Here is a 17928-nt window from a genome sequence, read left to right as displayed (position 1 = left end):
AGGTAACATTTGTTTCCGACTACTGCCATATTTATTATTTATTGTCTTATAATCGTTCGAACTAAAGCGAATATAAAACAAAGCGACCTGAAGTAGTATAAATCTCATTTATTCTTGACTTACCTCTAGTATTTAAGGTAGCACTCCACAATGTTTCAATAACATTCATTTCTTAACGCGTGTTTCGCCTGCATGCTGTTCAGTCTTAAAGGTGAAATCAAGCCAATTCTGTTTTCTTTTCCGCTCTTATGATCCGAAAAATCTCTATTTATCTAGCTGGTAGAGTAATCGCATTTTTGAGTTGATGTGAATGGTTTAACTCCATTTCTCAGCACATAATAGTCTATACGTGGCGGCTAGATAACTATTGGAGGAAGAACCCGGGAAAATCCCGGTAAGAACCACCGACCCAAGGGAAACTACTGGAAAGCCTTCTCACATACCAACTATTACGACTCCGTGGTCTTAAGCTAAGTAACAGAAAAAGTTCTGCAATATTCAACATGTAATTTATTTTCCTAGATTGCAAAGTGGAAAATTAATTGGAACTTGCAATATTATGTATTAAGACCCATATAGCTCTACAAAAGATATATCACGATCAAAATGTATAGAATATTCCGAATGAATATCCTGTGGTGTTCAAATGTATTCTGATATTGAATGTGCTGAAGTGCCAGTATTCTGGAATAATGTTGATGTTTTAGTCTTAATGTATCACAGTAAGATAAATAAAAATGTTCTTGAGGGATTTCACAATAATTCTAAAAATAGTAATTCAGTCCTAAAATCAAAGAGCACTTTGTAATTCAATGAATAATGTAAATAAATAAATCAGATCCTCTCAGATTAAACCTGGACACAACTGAGCCCTTTGCAATGACATGAAATGACTAATTCTGAAGCAAACAACATTTATACCAATAAGACAATAACAGAACTAGGATGAGGGTCGTGTTCCCATCAAACTCATAAACAACTTGCTGCCAGAACATTCTTAATTGTTATAAAATAGTCTCTTAATTCAACTTCAGGAAACATGTTTACCTCCAATTAATAATGATCTTAAAATCATAAACAAGTATTAACCATGTAATATGTTGTTGACAAATAAACTCAAAAGATATGAGTAGTCAGGTAAGCCTCTACCCTCAATTACTAACCAAGTGGAATCGCACATAATGGACAGATATTGCATTTAATCAAAAATGTACCAGAATGTACCAGAACTACTTCAAGTCTGGAAACAAATTTCATATTAATTTTTAAATCTTAATAATGATGTCTTAATGTAAACTACATTTAATCGGTCATGATGCATTCAAATCAAGTAACAATAGCGTATATGAAATACTTAATTTATTATACAAGAAGTTTAAATTACGCTTCCGCAATGCTGAAGATATCTCAAAGGAAAAGCAGATACTTGATCATAAAACTTCAGAAGAACATACTAACTTCTAGCGACTATTTAGACATTCTCCCCGTCTTTCGACTTCCTCGAGGCTGAAGCTCTATATTCCCTCTACGTCGCCTTACGGTTGCTAAGTCTATGTAATCTATTATGATTTATTTTAAGATAAAGTAGGATTGATAATTCACCAGTATGTAATACTTTCATAAAACTAGAGCCTCTGATTGTCCTTTGTGTGATGAAAGTTGTATAACGTTATCGGGCTTTTTTGTGATTTTTTGTTTTTTGGGGGGAGACATCCTTACATCAACAGAACCACTTAACCCGTCTTTATGTTTAATATATCTTGCTCCATTATGATATTTCTGCATACTTCTTGCACACTTGTTTCCGAAGACCATTCTTTAACTAAAGTTTCCGAATGGGTCCTCCAATTTAGTTAATTTTTGTTCTCTGCTAGCCTCGGTAATGTGAATATTGTTTGAATAGGCAAGAAAATGGAAAACGGACAATTTAACACATAATTCAGGTTCGTCGATGAAAATAATATCAATAATTCCATTTTTTCATCAATTAAAGAATATATAAATGACCGTATCATTGCTATTACAAATCGAAGTTACAAAGAGATAATCGGTATTTATTCCTGGAAAAAAGTTAAAAAACAAATCAAGAAGATAATAGACGTAAACAAAGAGTAGTTTCAACGGTGTGTCTCATAAAATGTTATTTTTGGTAATATATTAAAATTGCATTTCTTATCTTATTATTAGTTTATCTAATTTTTCATATGTATGGTGCATTTTTCTTAATTGCTTTTTCTAGTGTTCTTTGTTATATTCTCTCTATTTTGGTAAATATCTTTAATTCTCTTCTCTCCTATTTGTATGTTATAACAGGAAATAAAAAACTGTCAATTCGCTCGAACTCGGAAATGTCTTTATCTTCTCCACAATTTAACATACTTTGATATTAATCTCTTTTATATGAGCACTAATATTTCAATTTATTTTTCTCTAATAAAAAATCAATGTATAAGTCATCTTGCAACTAACATTTGAAAAGATTCAGTTTTATGATGAACCAACATATATAAATATGAATAAATGGAAAGTGGGCGCTGCAGTAAAAAAAAGTCTAAGATTTGAAACATCAAGAAATGTTACTCAATAATAAAGCAAATGATTCAGATATATTTGAACTGGATTGAAACATTATTAAACCACCATAGGAAGGTAACATAACGCTAATGTGATCGCTTAAAGACTGGACAACTAATGTCTGTAAAATGACGAAAAGCTGAAGTCACACTATGTGAAGCCAATAACACAAATTCAAACTACATAATCTATTATGTGATATTTGATTGGGTAACGTTTAATGTTATCAGGTTCATTTGTTTAAACCTCGTTTCCTCTGAAGGTCTTCAATAATGTACTTATGGCACACGTGCAGTGCAGACAACGATCCAGTACTAAAATATGTTGGATTTAACAGAGACTAATCATGCAAGACACAACAACATTACAAGCGTTTGCCACATACAGCCTCTTATTAGATATGCGTTATATGTTCCTGTAATAAATATAACACCATTCATATCCATAACAGAGTTTATAAAAACATAATCCCTAGAAACTCTATATGTCTTGTAGTCCTTGAATGTGTGTCATTGCTGTAAAAATCATGCTTTTAAAACAGCTGCTAAAGATGTCCATCGATCCACCATTAAACATGGACCTTAAACATGCTGTACATGCAGTCATCCCATTAGTATTTTAGTCAGTTTTTAATCGACTCTTTAGTTGTGTGTGGACTATACAAGACAATCAAATTTTCAACACCGTTAAAAAATGTACAATGAAATATACATCAATTATTGAATGGCTTAACTGTTGTGTTTTTTAATAAATTGCAGACAAATGTCAGTATCACCTGCCTATTTGGCAAATTAATTCATCGAACGTTTACTAGTTTGTTTGTTTTTTTAAAGGGGGGGGGGGGCGTTTAATGTTGGATGAAATTTTATCAGAAAAGTGGGTTTTTTCTTAAGCACTGTTCATCAAAAAGGGGGGAAAATATACTAACGAGTTTCTTCCCTGCTGGCCATTAAAATGTGCTTAGCTGACAATTATGTAAAACTCTCGATGAAACGGACTTATGTCTCTGATAAGTTTATGGGATGTAATATAGTCTTGCAAACCGTTTCATTTAATTAACTATTCTATTTGATAGCCTTTCAAGATTTACCGGCTACCTTTCCAAAAACAAATATCAAAATATTATACTGTTTCGTAGAAAATTTAACTGACTCTCAAGACGTGCAAGACAGGAGTAATGCATAGATCATATCGCCATACTATTTAAATGCCCTAATGTAAGTATCTATCGGCAATACAACTGTTGTCAATATTAAACAACTAAGTTCCAGTTGCTCCCAATCACTTAGCTGTGTTACACTTTGTTTTCATACAAAATGTACTGACAGCAGAACATTCTAAGTATTAAGAGACACATATATGCACTGTAGATTGACCATATAACATATTGAAATATTTTAAATGATTTGAGATTTACGCCTCGGATACAAACATGATATAGACGGATAAATGACTGAGAGACCGATTTTGTTCAGACGGACGGTTGTAGCGATAACTCTTTTCTCCCATATTATATACTGGTGAAGAAAAAAACCGTTGCAGCTGGCTAACGAAAAAGTAAATACAATGTCTTACATTTGCACTAGTAGGGTGGGGTTAGTGGCATGGGAAAGCTACATTTTTATGTGGATTTAGTAACAGTGATCTCTTGAGTTTTCGTATTATAAATAGAAAGCATGTCTAAGATCGGCGATGAATCTGTTTTATTTCTGTTTTCAATTCTTTCTCTAAAAGTCGTCATTTTCTAATGAAAATCAAAACGATTATATTTTCAAATAAGTGAGACACGGAGACTAATTGCTGGCATCACCCTATGTAATGTACAATGAGTTAAGATTGAGAAGCTAGTGAAAACAGCCGTAAGATTTGAAACAGATTCGAGGAAATCTTGGAGACAAGTTGAAAAATCTCTCGAAATAGTGAAAACAATTGACTTTACCTTGTCATATAGCACTATCTAAACATAATAAAACAGATATTTTTTACATCTTTATTGAATTAAATTTATGGATTCCTCAGTGGCAAAATCAAATATAGTTGGCAAATCTAACACTTATTGTATGAAAATTAGTCAAGACTAATTTTATTTTGTATTGGCTTGGACTGCTGCTACGACTCTTTTGTCGCAAACTAAGTAACAGAAAGAAGAAAAAAACAAGTTTTATAAAAAATTTAAACAAATTATTTATCAATGTTATGAATGAAAATGTGAGCGAAAATTACAATAATATAAATTGAATCCCAAATAATGCTGATAAAGTTCGCTGAAAGTCCAAATGAAGGAAAAGGTCCGCATAAATTTCAAATATGGAAATGCACTGGTCCGCCAAAAATCATGACGTTGTCAAGATGGCGTTGTCCAGAGCTTCTTTAAATAGTTCACAACAGTTACATGATAATATTTTATTCCTAATGATAAGCACTTTCTACTTCCGTGGAACAGTTCAAACAAATGCTTTTCCTCCCGAATAAGATCTCAGCTCAACATAAAACACGTCTACAGTATTACAATAGGAACACAAGAAAGGAGAGAGATTAAAAAATAAGAATGAAATTTGATTGCTCAGTTCACTCCATATATACACTTTATAATGTCACTGTGTTTCACAACATACCCCACGTTAGGCCGATAAATCATCCCTCACCCGTGATGGTATTGAATTTCGGGTCAGAGGCTGATATCACCTATTCATCGAAAGCTGCCATTATTTACTCCCAATTTTGGCTGCACACATTCGGTGTACATTTTGTACACTTACAGGTAGCTACCGACGGCTGAAGGGTTCATTCAGATTAATGTACATCATATTTCCCGAGCAAATCCTATGTTTGGTGACATGTAAATTCAAGTGGAATAGCACAACCTTCTGTCCTGTTGCCATTTTTAATTTGGCACTAGATACAGACGTTACCAATTAAAGGCATGTGTCTAAAGTGTACGCAGGTTTATTCCGAAATGATTTACATGCAGCAAAATTGCACATTTTAATGAACAGGTGACATCAAACCCACTCATCGTCCATTCGGATCAACACAGATTTGGGGGGGGGGAGGGGTTGATTTATCGTACCAAGCACACTTGAGTAGTAATGTGGGGCGATTTAAGGCACTATAAGTTTATGTAAGGAAAATGTCGGGAAAATTCAAACCGATAAATTTACAGCGACAAACCTGAAATAGACAAGGCCTTTGTAGCAACAAGGGGAATTGAACAGTGGTGACGTCACGGTATTGGACTGACTGGGAAAATTGGCAACAATGTAGCAAATGGCTGACCAAATTCGGGCCGGAATTTAGTAACAGTGTTGTAAATGACTGACCTGAATACTATAAATAGGTAGGTGAAGTGAATTTTATAGGGACAAAGATATTTTGATAATATATATATATATATATATATATATATATATATATATATATATATATATATATATATATATATATATATACTCACTAAAAATCAAACAAATACACAAACAAAATATGGCAATAAGATAAAAAATTTCGAGGCAATTATGTGACCCTCAAATGGGCCGTTGAAATTTTAGTAACACCATAGAATTAACAAACGGAGCTTCGCACGGGTCTTCCGCTCTTTCTCAAATTCGTCTGGCATCCGGACCATATATCACATAAAGCCTTCTTTTCCAAATAGCATATCGGTATTCTTGGTGACAGTCATTCATGATTTCACATAGATGGTTAAGTCCGGTATCAACAGCATTGATGAAATGAGGGTAGACGATTTTACATTAGTCCACATCTTCTCATGAAAACAGGTGAACTGAATGAGACAGGTTACGGGTATTTTTAGTTTAAGAGCGGATCAAAACGAATTGACATCTTTCACCAATCCAAACACGCGTTACAAAGTTTAGACAGAGCACGGAAGCTCTCTTCGAATCAGAAAACAGGTACGTGTGACGTTGCATTCCCTATACAGGTGCGCTAGCGCAGTGAATCGATCTGACAGAGTTCGGGTATGGGGGAAACTAAGATGACGGTGTATTGGGGTGCGCCTGCTGTGGAGACCCAGAGTGATGGTATGACAGCTACAAAAGTAACCAGCAACCACAGTCTTAGATCCAGAATAGAATGATTTTAATCGGGATTTAGTCGATTTGTTTCTCCTCTTCTCAAGAACGTGTACCCGTACCAGCACAAACAGCGGCTTTTCCATCCTTACCTCAAGTAGAAGAATGTAGACAAAGATAAAAGAATGTACAGGATCGGAAAGAAATAGAACAATCCTTTATTAGTCAACAGCAACAGCAGGAAGAAGAGCGAAGAAGAAAAAGAGAGAAAGAAGAAGCAGAAAAGAGAAAGCCTCAAAGGGAGAAGAAGAGAGAGGTGAAAGTCAAGCGGTAACGGTACTGTTAGATATTTTGGCAGAGTTGAGAAGTTTGAGACAAATGTATCACACTTCTTTAACTCGACCCAAGAAGAAAAGACCTTCCAGGGAGAAGCCTTCCATCCCAGTTACTATCCCCACTACTCCTGAGATACCAGTAGCATCAGCAGTAGTTCTCATGACAAAAGCATCTACAGTAACAGGTGGAGAAGTAGGACTTGGCCGTGGCAAAGGAATAAGATAGTTCACACTCAATGCCTCCATGTCATGAGTTACTTTATATAAACGCCCAAAGGCTCTGTTCAGGGCAATGCACCATTCTTGAAATGAGTGACTACTCCAAGTTTTCCAAATCAGGTAAAACTTAAATCTCTTTTATCCCATGACTGAATGATGTACGTGAATACGTGAGTGAATGTAGGTCCTTATTATTATAAAAATCAAAACCAAGATACACTTATTTTTCTTTCTTGTCTATTCTCACCTTTAAGAAATTACAAGCAAATTTCACAACACACCACCAAAAGTCAATTTGTTTCTTCGTTCACTCACTGTGTCTCCCTGTTTTGAACTTCTTTGAGTTATATGTTTTTATCTCCTCTTCTCGTCTTCTTTTCTTAGCCTTCTTGATTGGTGGGGGTTCTTCCTTTTTTTCGGAGGGCACTTCTTCATTTTCGGAAGCCTTCTCCTCCTCCTCTTGTTTCTTTGATCGGGTCTTTTTCTTCTTTAGGCCAACGATACCAGATATATTGACTCTTTGTCTCTTGTTACTCCTTTCTTACTTTGATGGTGTGGATATTCTGAAGACTAATGCCCTTTTATCTAATAGATATAGCACGTATATTGACTCTAGCTCTAAAAGAGGAAGAGTAGCCTTCTCTGAAGTAAAAGTTCTTATAACACCTCGCAATGCTTTGATCAGACGTTCGATCGGTGTTGGCTCTACCATTTTCCTGAATGAATGAGAGTTGAATGAATACTATGAGACAAGTCACTCACTATGAATATATGGTCCATGGCGTCTAAATTAAATCATTTACATGTTTGCATTGAGAAAGGAGAAAAAGTATGAGGCAGCGACGTGACATATCGCCTCACACACGAGTTGAATGCTTGGTTCAAATTCATGCCAGCGATTTTGAAGACCACAGCAGTGAGCGTGAATAAACACCTACCACGTCTGCGACCACACCGGGAGAGTCTACGCCAACCCAAAGTCCCAAGGTTCACGAGTGTCACCCGAAAAGTACTACCACATTTGAGCGACTGAAGAACGCTCTCCGTAATATTTAGAACTACGGCTTACAATTACAAGATGAAGTTTAAGTACTTTAAATTAGACGTGCAGATGGAAAAATCAGAAGAGTTCATCGCCGATTTGTGGGAATAATTGTTCACTATACTGAAACTACAATGTGAAGCCAAAGAAGACGATCGCTTGCGACTCTCCATTTATCATGCTAGCTTGAAGCAGCCCGTCTGGATCTAGTATAGCAGCACTGCAGATTTGACACCTTCCAAAGTCATTGACAAGATTCAGCACGTTCAGCAATCCAACGACGTGTTTCGCATCACCAAATGAAAAGTTACTCTTTACATTACCCATGTTTCTCCTCCCAAAGGGGAGGGACAAGCAGAGAATTGTTATTGGTGGACTAACTTCGTAGCACTAAACACAGCTTCGTCCGAATTAACAACTCTCAAGACAAGAACGACACGACTTAATGGAAAATAGCCTGGAAAACCATTAAACGATCGAACAGAGCCAAACAACGAAGAGAAGCAGACCTCCTGTTATAGCAAGCCAGCCTATCCAAAGACAGCACTTGTGACATTCCTGAAATGCAAAAATTGTAAGACATCATTTTTGAAAGTGCACCCTCAAAAGGTGCGTGGACCTTTGTTGTTTCGAGACAAAGATTTCAAAGACAGAAAGTACATTCACGTCTATTATCACGAAGAATATTTTGATGTCATTATCAGAATCAAAGGATTCCTCGGATACAGCTATTATTGTAAGAAATGTGACTCTGGGTATAAAAATCGAGAGCAACACAATTATTGTGGATCGAAATGTCGGAGATGTTTAGCCTGTAAACCCTGTCTTGACGAAATACAAGAACGAATGCTTGTCAATGAACTTTCGTCAGCCCTATACGTTACCAACAGCCTCTTTCGACGAAGGTTCACAGTAGAAAAGTGCTTCCCAACTCCTGAAAGTGTACTCTACTTTTGGACAAGATTCTCGAAAAATATCAATCCAGGCATGAGGAGGAGGAGGAGTACAAGAAGAAAGGGAATTTCATATTTGTGTTATTTCGAACGCATGCAAGAGACTGCATTCGCATTCCTAATTTCCGAGTGGCTCATAGAGAGTGCCAGACGTGCATCCAAGAACCTATATTTTGCCATTCCCACACTGTAGCATGATTCATGGAGGAAGTGAAAAAATAATATTTCAGGGACCTAACACGCTGGCCAATTTTGCCAAATGTATATTAGAGCCTATCGAAGACACGTGGAGTCAAGATGACATCGAACGTTACGGAGATTGTCATCGCTATGCCAATGTGACGGCTCATAATTTCTCGGGGTACGATGAAGAATTTCGTCTGAAATTCTATACAGAACATGGCACCGAATACCCTAAAATCAACTTGAAAGGAATTAAAATCATCTCCATGCAAGTGGAACAAATACAGTTTATTGATTTCATGAGTTAATTGGCAATGACGTTGAGTCGAATGCCTGAAATGTTTGGAATCAAAGAAATGACTAAAGTCGTTCGTTAAGATCATATTATAGTCAATTATGAAGAACTAGAGTTTGTACAGCCGTACTAATTAGAAAATGTCATCCTTACGGCCCACGTCACAGTCCATACTCGCTTTAAATTGTACGAATCCATAAAACAGTTAGGAAGTCGCGTCCTTTACTTTGACACGGACAATTGCATCTATATCTATCACCCTGATCTTCGTCACCCAGCCAATGAAGGAGAGCGTTTAGTAGCCTGGACGGACAAGCGACGACACGATTCTAATTTTTGCTAGCAGCGGCCCCATAATTTACAGCTCCGAATACCGAGACAAACGAGGAGAAGTGCACACCGTGTGTAAAGTAAAAGGATTGACTCTAACTCATCGAACGAGTCAAGTGGTGAATTGTGGCGTACGGAAAGAAGCGTTGCCGTCTGGAGGGGATCAACACCGTGTCAAATCGTGTACCCGATGCGAGTGCGGCTTCCAGATCACTTCACTTTAACGTGCAGACAAGCCTATATTGGCAATTATATAGTCGGAAAACATACAAGACCAAACTTTCATTGTGACTACAAACGCGAAGCTAGAAAGATGGATAGTTTTGCACAGACACAAGACAACGAGAGGTTCAAGTTCGGTAATGATAGGTCGATTCCAAACGTTCAAAGGAAAATAGCCAAAATATATGTGAGGATCTATCCCAGAAGAACTAGCCAGAGCCGGATTTGTCTACTTGGGAGAAGGGTATTAAGTCAGGTGCTTCATTTGTGGTATGTGACTTCACGAGTGGGAACAGAACGATTCGGCTTCCCTGGTATATGTTCGATGATCTCCGCACTGTCACTACATCCCTATAGTGGGATAAAGGTAGTTTTAGTGGCCTCGCCAAGTTTGCATACCATGTTGTTCAAGAAACCAGATCGGCTATTAGTCAAGTGTTAAAAAACAACATTTATACTGATTGGAGTAAGTATTCAAATCCAAGTCGAATGGTAATGTTCACGGATTGCCAAGCAAATTGCAAGAGAAAATCTGCAAGGAAGTTTGCCCCGGACTTGCAAACGTAAAATATCAATTTGTAACTGTAGACCTTTTGTATCAAGAAATTCACAAGAGGAAAGTAAACGTAGCGACGTAGCGAACAGACACATTAGATTCGCCAGGATCAATACTTTATTCTTCAGATTATTCATTTATAGACCGCTTACATAAGAAGATTGTAAAGAATTCTTGACATTTACCCTGAATTGCAGCGGGCAAATATTAGCCGCTACATCGAGCAAGTCTAAGATAAGTTTTGAATAATTAAGGGACATTGAAAAGTGATTCAACGTCGGCATAAAATCTGGCTACCATGCCACGACCTTTACCAGAAGTGATACAACGGATTTCTTGGAAGGAAGTAAATGACCATGTTCAGAATTTGGGGGATTACCAAAGCCTTTAACAAGAACTGTTTACTTTGAATTTGGGACGGTATGTGGTGTGCATGTTAGTGACTTCATTTCTGGGAGTTCGTTTACCAGAAGATTCCTTGTGGACTATTTACGAACAGTACTTAAAAAGACATTATGTAGGTACCTTAAAATGTGCATGAGAGTCTCATTCTTTTAATCGCGTAACGCTTTCTTCTTTATACTTCTGAACCTCTGCATAAGGGAAGTTTATTTTTCGTGTAATTTTAGCGACTGATGAATGCTTACGAAGATGTGTGAATAGCTTGTTGGTTACACTAACATTGGAAAGATGTACGTGACTAGAAACGTCGATGCACAGACGAAAGAATTGGCTTTCTACGCCAAAGATTTGTGTAAAACGTCAAATGAACCATGTGACATTTAAACCTTAGTTAGCCACAGTGCTAGAAGAAGAAGAACGTGACACAGAGGTAAGCAAGCAAATTCAAGACAGTAGTAGCATTACCGTTTTCTACATCGACATGACTGAAAAGTACTTCCAGGAGGAAACATTGGAGACTGTGCATCGCTTAACGATTCCAAAAACATTACAAAGTATTCCAAGGCATTCTAGAGTACCACACATTCGTCGATAATGTTGTACAGTGACTTCTTGATATTTCATTTTGATAGTTTTGATTTGTATTATATCGATTAACTTAACAATTTGGTTCTTGTGTATATTTGTATTTCGTGTCAATTATTAAATAAACGTGTCCGGAAGAAGTATAAAATCTCTTGCTTTGTCCCTGTTATGTTCAAAATTGTGAACACTTCGCTATGTCTACATATGTATCTTCCTCTATTTTCAAAATCATAGACGAAACGTTAGATCGTTCCAGTTGAGAGGCACTGTATTTACGCCATCCCTTTAACATATTGATTGCTGGTTCAGGCAAAACCGAATTTGTCAAACGTTTGATTATGTACAAAACCCATTTGATCGATCGTCCACCTCATCGCATCGTGTGTCATTACAAAGAGTTGCAATAGGCTCACATTCTCATTCGTAAACGCCAAGGAGAATTCGTCGTCTTTGTAGAAGGCATTCCTGGCGAAGACGACGGAATCGTGTCTGACACCAGTCCAACACATCTGGTCTTCATCGACGACATGTTAGAAGAAGACGTAAACAAAATTAAACATTGGTTTACACGCAAAGGGAATCATAATGATGTCAGTGTTATTTACAGTTTTACAAAACATGTTTGTTCCAGATATAAGTTTCAAGTGCAAGTGTTAGCCAACCACATAGGAACTCTTTGGCTGACGTATGCGTACAACGATGCAACTTAAAAACCTCACGCCTATTTACTAGTCGAAATTAAACCCACCATACTGATTGTTTGAAATTTCGTACCATCTGTTTCACTACTGGTGCCGAAACGGAGGACCTGTCGTGTACACGTCCCTGTCGGTGTCGAAAAAATATTTAAAAAAAACTTCTGGTCTGTCTCACAAATTGTCAACATCACTTCCCTTTAAGATTATCTTCAATCCCTATTAATTCGTGCCCTATACAGCATATGTCGCAAAAAAGAAAATCAACAGTTGCGTGCTTGTGTCTTAGAAGCCAGCCTCAAAAAAGTCTTATGAAGGCTTACAGTGACAGAACATCAATAACTTCAAGGCATCATTCGCATTCCCAATCTAACCAAACGCTTTTGTGACAAAAGTAAATTCATTTTATCGCAACCGGCACATCCCAGAATCGACACTCAAACAAAAACCAAAAAATTTTCAAAATTGGAGGTAGCGGTTTTCTAGTTGCTGTTATCATCTACTCTGCTCCATCTTTAAAAAAAATCCTAACGCCTCATCAAGAAGCACTCGAAAGGAAAAAGCCTATCCCATACAAAAACTTTCCAAGAAGAAGACGAGCTGTGGTGCCAAGACCAGGTCATGTCCACAGAAATATAAAAGTCCCCTGAAAAAGAAATGTTCCCGAAAACAGCTTCTACCCGAAAGAGTTTCAGTGCTGCCAACACGTATTCTTACTTCATCAAACCACGACCATCGGAGACCGTGTCTCCTGCATCAGCAGTAAGAGCAATTTCTTCGATTTCATCGTTGTTGGTTATGCCAAACAAATCCGATTTGATACGCTTCTATCCTAATTTGATGAAAAAATGGAAACCCTTTCTTGAACTTCTCCTCCGGCAACAACGACAACGTCATCCACATCGTCTTCTTCTTTATCAGCAGCAACAGCCGCTATAAAGTACCCTCTTCCATGGTTAAAGTCCAGGAGAGATCCGGACTGTTAGAGAGTTTTTTGGATCTATACAAGCAAGAACTTTCATGATTTAGTCCGTTGCGAACTCCTCCACGTCTAGTGATCCCTGTTGTGAAGATGATACGACTTACCGACAATTAGTGGAAGCGTATTAGAGTATAAAACTATCCTTTCCAAACTATGGACTTCAGTGTTTTGTGCTCTTGAAAGAAAACAGATGCCACTCCAAAGAAGCCATCATTCTCCTGCAAAAAAGGAAAATGACACAGGTTGCCTTCTCGTTTAGCCAAATACTGGGACGACAACTCATGCGAAAACAATTCGTTCAAACAGCCCCCAAAGAAATAATCGAAACCTTGTGTGATTCTACTTGAATCTCTTGAAATTAACGATAACTTTGTCCAAGCGCCATAAATAACACTTGGCTAAGCATCGAAACGTTCTTCGCCAAAAAGTCAAAAAGAAAATACCCATTAACCAAAAGAAAACGATGTTAGTGCAACGCGGTAGATTTTTACAGTCATAGTAGGACCCGTTATCAAAGGAATGTCCGGAGTGATACTGGGAAGAATTGTTTGAGATGTTTACCCCCCCCCCCCCCATGCCCGAAATAAGACGGACCAAGAAGATAAAAATGACCTCTTTTGTGGAAAGGCCTCATACCTGTACTTTGGAATCTCATGGAAGGACGAAGGTTAACTTAACACCCTGCAAACGAAAGATGGCATTACATCGTTGGTAAAACAAAGAACCCATTTATCTCCCAATTCTCATCTAACCGAGATGTCACAGTTACAACACGAACTGCATTCGTTAATGGTCACACCGATTTGTCAGAAACGGAAAATTCGCAACGGTACGGTTAAGTTTTGCAACGTCTTCAACTCTTTCACCAGAAAGCTTTAGACGAAACAGTTAAACTGACACTGAAAGATTTCAAAGCTATGATGAAAAGTCAATCTCCACCAATACCAGTGATAAGGACAGACGAAGCCATACGGATACCAGAGGCAGATGATGCACGTGAAGTCTTTCACACGCCGTCTGTTGCTGCCATCCCTAGTAAGATTGCAGAGTCCTTCTACACCCCTTCTTCCACTCAAAACTTGTTTAAAAAGATTATGTTCACTACTACTTCAAGAGAAGTGAAAAAGAAAGTAGGAAGCAAGAAGAGATAAAAGCAAGAGAAAGCGATCATTTCCACCACCACCAATACCTTTCATGTCTACTCCCGTGGAACGTCGAACACGCCAAGCACTTTTCAAACACTATCACCAAAGAAGGGGATGCATCCGTGAACAGTAGTTGACTTACTGACGAGTGTCCTGGGGGAGGACCTTTTAGCTAGCAATTATTACAATCCGGTCCATCCTGGAGGTTACAGAAGAGTTCAGAAATTGTATCGTGCTGCCAAAATCCAACTGACAATTGAAGGTTTACCACAGGTGCAACAATGGTTACAAGAACAACAGTAGTGAAAAGGGATACTATACGTACAATGGGAATTAGCATTACAGACCCCCCTGGGTCAATATACGTACATTGGAAATTTAACATGGCGAAAAATCGTGGGTCAATATACGTACAAGGGAAATTAACATGGGAATAAATCGTGGGTCACTATACGTACAAGGGGAATTTAACATGGGGAATAGAGTTTGGGCTTGTTTAGGGACAAGGGGAATTGAATATGGGACTTTTTTAAAAAAAAAAGGGGGGTAGGCAATTGAAAGGCTATCTCTTTTCGAGAAATATGCGTGGCCCTGAAAAGGGCCTTTGGTTTTCTTCTTCTAATTTCTTCTATTTCTCCACCAGCTTCTTATTTTCTGTCCTACACTTTTTCTCTTCTTTCTTTTCTTCTCCTCCTCTTCTTCTTTCTTCTTCTCCTCCTCTTCTTTCTTCCTCTTCTCATTTTCTTCTTCTTTTTCAATTTTTTCGTTCCATGCTCTCATCCTTATCCTTTCCTCTTCATTCTCCTTCTCCTCCATTATTACTTTCAACAGATCACTGATGATTACCTTCATTTTTCTTAAGTTGTTTATCTCCATCTTCACTCGATGGGGACTATAAGAATAGTGATCCTCGTTTAGGTTAACCAACATTTGCTCCATCATTCCTAAATTGTCCAGGACGTTTTGCAATTTTTCCATTTTGTCAAGGTGGTTCGAAGACATCTTCTTTTGTATTCTTTGCAGAATGGTTTGAACGACGAATACTGTGGGTTCTTATACGAAAAGCGCGGACGTGATGGAAAACATCCCCCTAAGACATAAAAATTGATCTTACCTAGATCATGACCAGAGAGCAGAGGCGGGATATGTGGCTTCAGAATCCCAATTTTCTGTCTCTGCGATTCTGAAATTTTCTCTCTCTTTTTCCTCCTCTTCTTTTCTTCTTCTTTCCTCCTCTCTCATCCTTCCCTCTTCGACAATAGCCTCCGCGGCCAGTTCGTTCAACAGGCGCCTGGCATATTCCAGGTGCATCTGGAGTTCTAGCAGTTTCACAATTCTGGTGTTCATTCTGGTGGTGTTGATCAATCAACAAGGGTAGCTATACTGCCGAACGAGTTTCAATTTATAGTGAAAACGCGGACGTGAAGGAAAACATCCCCCTAAAAACATAAAATTGATCTTACCTAGATCATGACCAAAACAACGCGCGGACCTAAAAGAAACACTCACTCACTTTTTTATACTACCCATTCCTATTCTAGAAAAAATTATTTTCATTAATCACTTCAATATACTATTCACATACGCAAAGAAATCCAATCAAACTCCCAAATCTACTCTCCCCACACATCTAACAGCAAAAAAAGACATGATCTTAATCTACTATCCACACCAACGTACGTGAGCACTTACAAACACACAATCTTATACACAAACACATACACTCACACTATAAAAAAGAGTCAGTGTTTATATTCACACTACTCTACCTACACACATTGGCAAATGGATAGTTATTTCTTTTCTAGAGTATTGGGGTAGCCCTGAAAAGGGCTGTTTTTTTTTTTGTTTGCTATGGTAATCTTTTTTAGTTTCTAAGAATGCGATGTCCTCTGAGGATAGACTTTCTGGCGATAGGTCTGCTTCTTCGGAAAGAGAAGAAGAACTCTTTGGTGTCGATACGACAATCGACAAAGACTCTGTCAGCTTCAGGTTGCTGCTGCTGCTGTTGTTGCTGCTGTTGCTGCTGTCTCTGAAGTCTGTACTTCTCTGTCCATTCTTCTTTTGCCCTGTTCATTTCTTCTCTGAAGAGCTCTTCTATCAGGTCTTCAGTGACTTTTAACATTCTCACATTCTCTATTTCTTCTGGCTTTGGTATCAGACTGTGTCTGACCCTATGCAAATTCACGTAGGCTTCGTTGAGCTTAGCTAGTTTGGAGCACATCTTCGTAGGAGGATGAGTCGACAATGGATGGTTAGACTGGAAATAACCCCGGTTCTTAATGTCAAAGCGCGGACGTGAAGGAAAACATCCCCCACACGGTTTTCGAGTCGCAACGTTCAGTGAGTGTCATGAGAGGGATAGTAAGAAGTGAAAGAGCATCAATCCAACATTCTTCTAGCTAAACAAAAGACAAAGGCATTTTTTTTCAAAACACAACATTTTTTATTCAAAAATCACTTAACACTAACCAACAACAACTCAAACATTTTTAACAATAATCCAACACTATAACATCAAACATTTTTTTTCTAATCATAAACATTTTTTCAATTCACATTCTACTTTAAACAGGGCTGACAACGTTGTTAATGAAATTGTGATTTCCACTGTTGGAAGTCATTAGGCCATTGATGGACACTACGTTTCCTAGCTTGAGACAAAAGATAAGCATAATGGTCACAGAACCATCGATCTACTTTCACATCATTTCTAGAAGAAGAACGAGGATCGAAATGAGTCACTAAATGTTCTAAGGAATAGCCCAGGCTGCGATGATGCAAAAAATACACACAGCACTGTCCACACACCAAGGAATCTGTGCCTTGTAATTTCACATTATTGAATCGGGTGGTTTGAGCATTTCTTCTCATAAAGTCGATGATATCATCTTCCAAAGGGGGCAATCCATACGAATCAAAATATTCCACACATCCTTCTTGAGGAAAGTAGACGGCTACCCAGTGGGTTCCTGGGAGATGACTGTCGTCCGTGTTGATCACGTAAGCTAGATGGTCTTTAGGTTTGCGATGAGGGAGTTCATCTTTAGCACAGACGACAGGATTCCAAGAAGCCGTATACGAACTGTGGTTCAAAAGGTAATAAAGTTCCCAGGTATCCATTGATTTGTGTGTGTTTTTTTTTTCTTCTTCACAGGTAATAATAAGTCGTCAATTCGATCCTGACTTTTTGCTTGAAAATGTCTGACGAATAAACGGTTATTCGTTCTGTTTCCTCACTCTGATTCAGGAGAGCTTCGATACGATGGATCTCTTGAGTGGTTAATGGTGGACAAGAATGTTCACGCAAGTCTTTATACCACTGGTGCAACACGTCTTTGTCCGAGATGAGACTCCAAGCTTAGTCCAGATACTC

This window comes from Sinohyriopsis cumingii, chromosome 7, assembly GCF_028554795.1.
Source record: "Sinohyriopsis cumingii isolate HCF-2022 chromosome 7, ASM2855479v2, whole genome shotgun sequence".
Lineage (NCBI taxonomy): Eukaryota > Metazoa > Mollusca > Bivalvia > Unionida > Unionidae > Sinohyriopsis > Sinohyriopsis cumingii.
Note: the sequence above shows the minus strand (reverse complement) of the source record.